Here is an 8,259-nt window from a genome sequence, read left to right as displayed (position 1 = left end):
AAGGTGACATTCTTTTTCTCTGAAAGACTAGAGTAGGTTAGATGGGTTTGGAAAGATTTGGTGAAGAAGAACAGCAAGCACATCAAGTAGGAAGACACCTGAAACTGGGTTCCAGTCTAGATGACCTGTATTTACAAGACGGTCCACAAATTCAGTGCCATAAAAGGAGAAGTGATGACTTCAAATAATAATAGAGTTCATGTGTAAGTCTGCTCCCATCACTGTAACAAGTAACTCAAGATAATCAACTTAAAGAGAAAAGGGCAGATTTGGCTTAGTTTTAGATATCTTGGCACTGTGGTAAGGCAACATAACATGACAGGAGCATGTGGCAGAATAAAACTGTCCACCTTGTGGTGAAGAAGCAAAAAAGATGGAGTCAGAATTCCAAAATTTCCTTCAAGGGTATGCTCCCAAAGACCTAAAGAACTTTCACTAGACTCCACCTCTTAAAGACTCCACTTTTGAGTGCTCACATTAAAAAAAAAAAAAAAAGAAAAAAGAAAATCATCAAGTAACACACCTCAAAGCCCTTTAAAAACAGGAACAATCTAACCCCAAAGCCAATAGAAGACAGGAAATGATTAAAGTCAGAGCAGAAATCAATGAAGTAGAGAATAAAAAAAAAATACAGAAAATCAACAAAACCAAAAGCTGGTTTCTCAAAACAAACAAACAAACAAAACAACAACAACAAAAAAAAAACAAACTAGATAGATAAACCACCAGCCAACCTAACTAAAAAAAAAAAAAGAGAATCAACCCAAATTATGAACATATAAGATAAAAAGGGAGATATCACTACTGACAGTGTAGAAATCCAGAGGATTATCAGAAACTACTTTGAAAAACTATATTCTAACAAAATGGAAAATCTGGAGGAAATTGACAACTTTCTAGATAAATACAACCTTCTTAAACTGAGTCAAGAAAATATAGAAAATATAAACTAACGAATGCAATCAAAGAGACTGAAACAGCAATAAAGAGCTTACAATCAAAGAAAAGCCTAGGATGAGATGGTTTCCCAAGTGAATTCTATAAAAACTTAACAGAAGAGGTAATCCCAATTCTTCTCATTCTATCTTGTGAAATAGAAAAAACAAAAAACAAAAAACAAAAAACAGAACACTCCCAATTACATTCTATGAAGCCAACCTTACACTAATACCCAAACTGAATAAAGATAGTCCAAGGAAGGAAAACTACAGGCCTAGATCTTTGATGAACTTGGATGCAAAACTACTAAACACTCACTCAAAACCACATAAAGAAAATCATGCATCATAACCAGGTAGGGTTCATCCCAGGAATGCAAGGCTGGTTCAACATACAAAAATGAATCCATGTAATTCATCATATAAACAGAACCAAAGACAAAAATCACATGATCATTTCAATAGACACTGAAAGAGCATTTGATAAAATCCAACATCCATTTATGCTAAAAGCACTGCAGAGAATCGGAATAGAAGAATAAAATTCAACATCATAAAGGGAATCTACAATAAGCCCACAGCCAACATCATATTAAATGGGGAAAATTTTTGAGAATTCCCTTAAAAACAGGAACAAGACAAGTATGTCCATTATCACCACTTCTCTTCAATATAGTACTTGAGACTCTAGCCAGAACAATAAGGCAAGAAAAGGAAATCAAAGGAGTACAAGTAGGAAAAGAAAAACTCAAACTTTCACTATTTGCAGATGACATACTATATTTAGAAAACCCAACAAACTCAACCAAAAGGCTTATAGAACTGATCAACAAATTCAGCAAAGTGAATACAAAATTAATCTTAAAAATCAGAAGCTTTCTATACACCAACCATAAATCCACTGAAAAAGAAATTCAGAAAACACTTCCACTCAAGATTTCCCACAAAAAATAAAATACTAGCCGGGCGTGGTGGCGCACGCTTGTAATCCCCGCGCTTGGGAGGCTGAGACAGGAGGATCGCACAGGTTTGAAGCCAGCCTCAGCTACTTAGTGAGGCTCTCAGCAACTTAGTGAGACCCTGTTTCCAAATTAAAAAGTAGAAAATAGGTCTGGGAGTATAGCCCAAAGGTAGAAGGCCTCTGGGTTCCACCCCCCAGTACCACCAAAAAAATAAAAAATAAAATACTTACGAATAAACTTAACAAAGGAGGTAAAAGACATCTACAAAATAAATTATAAAACATTGAAAAAATAAACTAAGGATCTTAGAAGATGGAAAGATCTTCCATGTTCATGGATAGGCAGAATAAATATCATCAAAATGGCTATACTTCCAAAAGTGATCTACAGATTCAACACAATGCCCATTAAATTACCAAGATCATTCTTCATAAACATAGAAAAATCAGGTCCTTAAATTCATTTGGAACAACAAAAAATCCACAATAGCCAAAGTAGTTCTCAGAAACAAAAACCATGCAAGAGGAATCACAAAACACGACTTTAAACTATAATACAAAGCCATTGTAATAAAAGCAGCATGGTATTGGAACAAAAACAGATACATAGACCAATGGAGCAGAATAGAAGACCCAGAAACAAATCCACACACAGGCAATTGATTTTTGACAAAGGGGACAAAAACATACACTGGAAAAAAGCCTGTTCAACAAATGGTGTTGGCAGAACTAGTTTATCATATGCAGAAAAATGGAAATTAATTCTACTTTCTCACCCTGTACAAGAGTCAATTCAAGATGGATCAAAGACTTGGCAATCAGACCAGAGACTTTGAGGCTCCTTGAAGAGGGCATAGGTCCAACACTGCAACACATAGGCACAGATAAACACTTTCTCAACAAGACCCCCAAAGGCAAAACAAACTAAAATGCGAATCAATACATGGGATTTCATGAAACTAGAGTTTCAGTACAGCAATGGAAACTGACAAGAACCTCAATCAAGACCCAACAAAATAGGAGATGATTTTTGCCAGCTACTCCTGCGATAGAGGACTAATATCTAGAATATACAGAGGACTCAAGAAACTCAGCACTAAGAAAACAAATAACCCAACAAAAAATGGGCAAGTGAATGAAATAGACACTTCATGAAAGAAGAAATTCAAATGGCCAATAAACACATGAAAAAATGCCAACATCATTAGTAATCAGAGAGATGCATATCAAAACTACCTTGAGATTTCACCTAGCTCTAACTAGAATGGCAATCCTTCAAAACACAAACAACAAGTGCTGGTGAGGATGTGGAGAAGTGGGAACTCTAAAACATTTTTGGTGGGATTGCAAATTAGTGCAACCACTTTGGAAAACAGTATGGAGGATCCTCAGAAGAATGGGAACGAACTTACCATTTGATCCAGCAATACCACTTCTGGGTATCTATCCAAAAGAAAGGAAACCAAACTACAAACTAATGCATGCGTATCTATATTCATAGCTGCACAATTCACCATGGCCAAACTATGGAACCAGCCAAGATGTCTATGAACAGATGAATGGATTTCAAAACTATGGGATATGTACACAATGGAATTTTACTTAGCCATAAAGAAAAACACAATTATGACATTTACAGGGAAATGGATGGAACTGGAAGACACTATGCTAAGTGAGATTAGTCAGTCACAAAAAATAAGAAATTGGATGCTTTCCCTAATATGCAAAAGCTAGGGAGAAATGTGTAACAGGAGGAACTCTCAATGAAGAAGGAGATCCTATAGAGAAGTAAATAAGGCAACCTAACTGAGGGGATGGGAGGGAGAAAGAAGGAAACTCTCTAAAGCACATGATGTACTTAAAAAAACATATCAAAGTCAATCATTAAGCCAAGCATGGGTAGGAGGGATGGGGAGGGAATTGGGTGGGATCCAGTAAGGGCTAACTGGGTGATGTGAGCATGTATGTCTCCACAAGTCTTTTATCCCATTAAGATGTATGACTACAATGCAGCAATAAAAAAAAAAAGTCTCCACTTTTCTCAATAGTGTTACTCAAGGGACCAAGCCTTTAGCACATGGATTGGAATTACATTCAAGATCCAAACTATAGAGGGTCATAACGAGGAATGAAAATGTAAGGATCAGATAGTTAAGAGAAGGGCATAATGATAGAATGATAGATCAGTGGTTGGTAAAGTTAAGAGAGGCCAGATAAAAAACAAGATATATAATTCATCAGATTGATGAATAATACAGATAATTTTAGCTAATGTCCAGTGCATGCTTTAAGCCAGGAGTGCCTTGACCTAGAAAATAAAGGATGCACATCTATTTCCAGTTCTGAAGTACCTAAGACATCCCTTCAAACTTATTTGACATTATACAGCACAAAGGACTATCATCTAGCATGAAGCACTAATGTCTCAGTCCATTCATTCTACTATAACAAAAATACCCTAAACTGGAAGATGGCACCTAGTTGCTGTGTGTCACATGGCAGAAGGGAGAGGGAGTCTCTTCCAAACTTTCATAAGAGCACTAATCCCTTTTTTTTTTTTTGGTGGTGGTACTGGGGTTCTTGGAAACTCTTCTACCTCTAGGCTATACTTCCAGACCTATTTTTATATTTTTATTTGGAAACAGTCTCTTAAGCCAGCAAGGCTGGCTTCAAACCTGCACGATCCTCCTGTCTCCACCTCCCATGTGCGGGGATTACAAGCGTGTGTTACCATGCCCTGCTCACTAATCCCATTTTTGAGGGCTCCTTCCTCATGATCTAATCACCTCCTAAAGGGTCTAACTCTTAATACTATCATGTATGTAGGCTCCAACATAAGAATCTGGGAGAGAGAAAGATACCAATGTTGACACACAGCAACTCTTTATCACAAAAGTTAACAAAATTTACAAAACCTGATGTTTGATGGTTACAATGAAATACTAAGGAAGCCAGATTCTGCTGAACTTGAGGTTACTCAAGAAAAATAATGATGCTTTGCCATGATCCATCCGTTGATATTTCTGTAAATAAGAAAGCTCTCCAGATGGTCCAGAGGGCTAATGCAGTAGGAAAGTTCCTGTATGGGTACATTTCTTGAAACCAAACACCAACACATAATAACTGAATAAAATGTCTTGCAATAACAAATATTTTGACAAGAGAAGTCAAAGTAGAATTTAGGAATTTGTTCTATTACATGTATCAGTTATAAAAGACCCCTTTCAGTCCCCAGAATTTGGGATGCCAGCATATGATTCTGTAATTTTACAAACCTGAAACCTCTGACCCATCCTTGTTTCTTAGCTAATGACACTTCTAATCTAGCATGGGGAGAGCCAAAGCTTCCCATGAGTGCATTTATTTCCAGTCCCAACTTTGCTTCAAGAGCCTTTTGCCCTGCGAGGATTGTTAATTGCTTTGTCATTATATCATTGTTCCCTATTACATCAACTCATGCCTCTCCCATAGAAAGTGCTTTCCATTTAAATTCAACCTTTCTGAGCAGCTCTGGAATTCTAGGTAACATCTGCAATTTTGTGACCCTAAATTTGATGTAGCCAAATAAAACTAGATAGCTCAGATTTGGCAGTAATCACTGAATTACATTTCATTCTATATTTCTTCACATTAGTAGCTTGCTTAAAAGAATGCTCTGGAATTATTTATATGAATTACATCAAACTGGTGCTTATATGAAAAAAAGAAATAGACCTTTGAAAGCACAGGAGATGGTGTGCACTGGACACTGTCTTCATACAATTATACTGAAATGTATACTACCTGAGGGAAAGCCACCTTGGTTCTCCACACCCACCAGGGATATATCTCCAATACTATATATGATGAAGAGGATCCTAGAGGTCACTTTCTAAAGTCGTTTTCATTTCAGAGAGACTGTAATCTGAACAAACACATCCCTGCCTTTTGATAATTTTCCAATGGAAAATGAAGCCCATTGGGTTCTCATGTAATATCTTTAATTTTGAATAAAAAGGAGAAAGGAAGACAGAAGAGGAGGGAGAGAAGAAAAGGGGACAGGAAGAAGAGGGAGGGAAGGGGAGGGGAGGGGAAGGAAAGGGAAAGGACCTGATGGGATGTTGAGATGGGACAAGATGGGAAGGGAAGAGGTATTCATGTGCCAAGGCCCTCTGCCTAGTGACCAGTTACTGTTATGGGCCACTGTGTTGTCCCTGCCCTGAGCGACAGTTTGTTGGGTGACATGGACAAAGGGCAGTGTGATGGCAATAGGTCACAATGGGCAGGAGAGGGGTGGTTTCTGTGGAGGCTCCAGAGGGACCAGTGCAGGTTTCTGCTCAGGTTGATGATGGGAAGAAGAGACAGCAGAAAAAAGGTCTCAGGCCAAGGGAGGCCCCTCCCAAGTGCACCCTGCATTTCTTAGCCATTGATGGGCACAATCTGGATCCAGCTGCCAGGATGGCTGCAGCTGGCACCCAGGGCTGAGTGATGGGCAAGCAGTGCCCTCATCCCTTCCCCAGCACCTCCTGGGGGTCTCTGGAGCTGCAAGGGGATTCATGCAGGTGTGGCTCCCCTCCATGCTAGAGTGGCCTGGAGATGGCGAGGTGAAGAGCTGCCTCTATAAAACATCCAGGAGCAGCGGCTTTGTTACATCAGGGGGAGGGGAAGCAGAATGCAACATGCATGTTCAATGAATTCCTCTGCAAAGAAAGTACAATAACAATTTTTCAAAGGAGAGATAAAAAAAGAATGTGAAGCAATCCAAAGGCATGTCTTTTCATCATGAACTTGACATGCAATGGAGATAAGAGCTGCCTGGGGTAAGTGAAGGAAGAATCAAACATCTGCATTCATGCCTTGAGTGCAAGGGAACTCAATGGGCCTGTACTGGTCAGCAGAAGAGCATCTTACCTTTCTTTTCTCCAAAATGCACTCAGTTCATCATTTAGCCCAATGATTCTTAAACTGTAGTGGGTCTAAAAGGTATTTGTGGTGTACTTTGGAAGTGTCAGTTCTCATACCTGTCCCAACACTGAACCAGGATGTCACAGAGTTGGACCAGGGGCATTTTAAATGATTATGGTAGAGATAATGTAGACTCTGACTTGAGTAACATTGGTATGTGGTCCAACTGAAAAGCTGATCTTGAAAGCCAGCAAGTAGACGCTGTGGGTTTTCATGGGAATGTGCTCATGTCTCTGGACCATGCACTAGTTTATTTTTTCATACCCACAGCAGACACGCATTACCAGATACTAGAATAAGGGTTTACTATGTGCTAGGCACTCTTTTAGGTGTTCTGTTAGTTGAACCTTTCAATTTCTTACAAATATGGTGTTTATATTGTAACATACAGAGTTACCTTATTCTTAGTTGCTGCCTGGTGCCATTGTGTGGGTGAGAGGTTGGGATGGAGAAGAGGGATAAGCCCTCTTTATTCCTATTCTTCTGATAACCATTGAACTTTCTAAGGCTTTATAATATTGCTAAAAATATATAAATATATGTGCCATGAAGTAAGTAAGAAAAAGCTGTTTTTCAACAAAGGGGAAGGAAGAATTGTAATGCCATGGCTACACAGTATGTAAAAAAATTTAAAATATTTCTGTTTTGACAGGGGATCTATATTAGGCAACAGATAAACCTATCTTCCTCTCTTAATCAGCAATCATATCCACAGTAACACATTGCAAGACTGGGAATGCAGTTGTAGTAGAATAAAATACATATTTCAAGAAAAGAAATAAAACCCTTTATTCCTTTAAAATACCAAATAATTTCTTCTTTCTCAATAATAGCTAGTCTTTGCCTTGTATAATATATAGACGTTTAAAAAAATTTAGCAAATTATAGTCACCTTTAGAAACTTCATGAGTTCTGGTTTGTACACCAAAAGAACAAAGGGTCCATCATGTTGACATATATTTTGTAAATCGCAAAAATTAAGGTCTAGTTTTATGTGCTGCCTTGACATGGGGAATTCATCAGGGTCTTGAATGTTCTAAGTGCAATTTACACTTCCTGCTCTGTCTGCTCCCATGGATAAGGTCCCCTGGATAAATAACCCTTCTTATCAAGGGCACCAGAGGAAGCTCCTGCTCTGGGCCAGCTTGCTGAAGTAATCAAGCAAGACAGTCACATCCTCCACAAGAACCAGAACCTTACCCTCTGGATATTCAAAGTCCTGCCTCTCACAGTCTCTGGTGGTTCCCTGTGTCCCTGCATGAATGTCCTCTCCCTTGGGTAGTGAGCGCACATAGCCATTACCAGGGATTTCCTCTGTCCAGTGTTTTGTGGCATATTTTAATCCCATAACACTGGGGCAGGAACCCTAGTATCACCAATAGGATGAATAGGAGATGATGAAATAAACATGTTTTA

The sequence above is a fragment of the Muscardinus avellanarius genome (genome assembly GCF_963383645.1).
Source record: "Muscardinus avellanarius genome assembly, chromosome: 14".
Lineage (NCBI taxonomy): Eukaryota > Metazoa > Chordata > Mammalia > Rodentia > Gliridae > Muscardinus > Muscardinus avellanarius.
Note: the sequence above shows the minus strand (reverse complement) of the source record.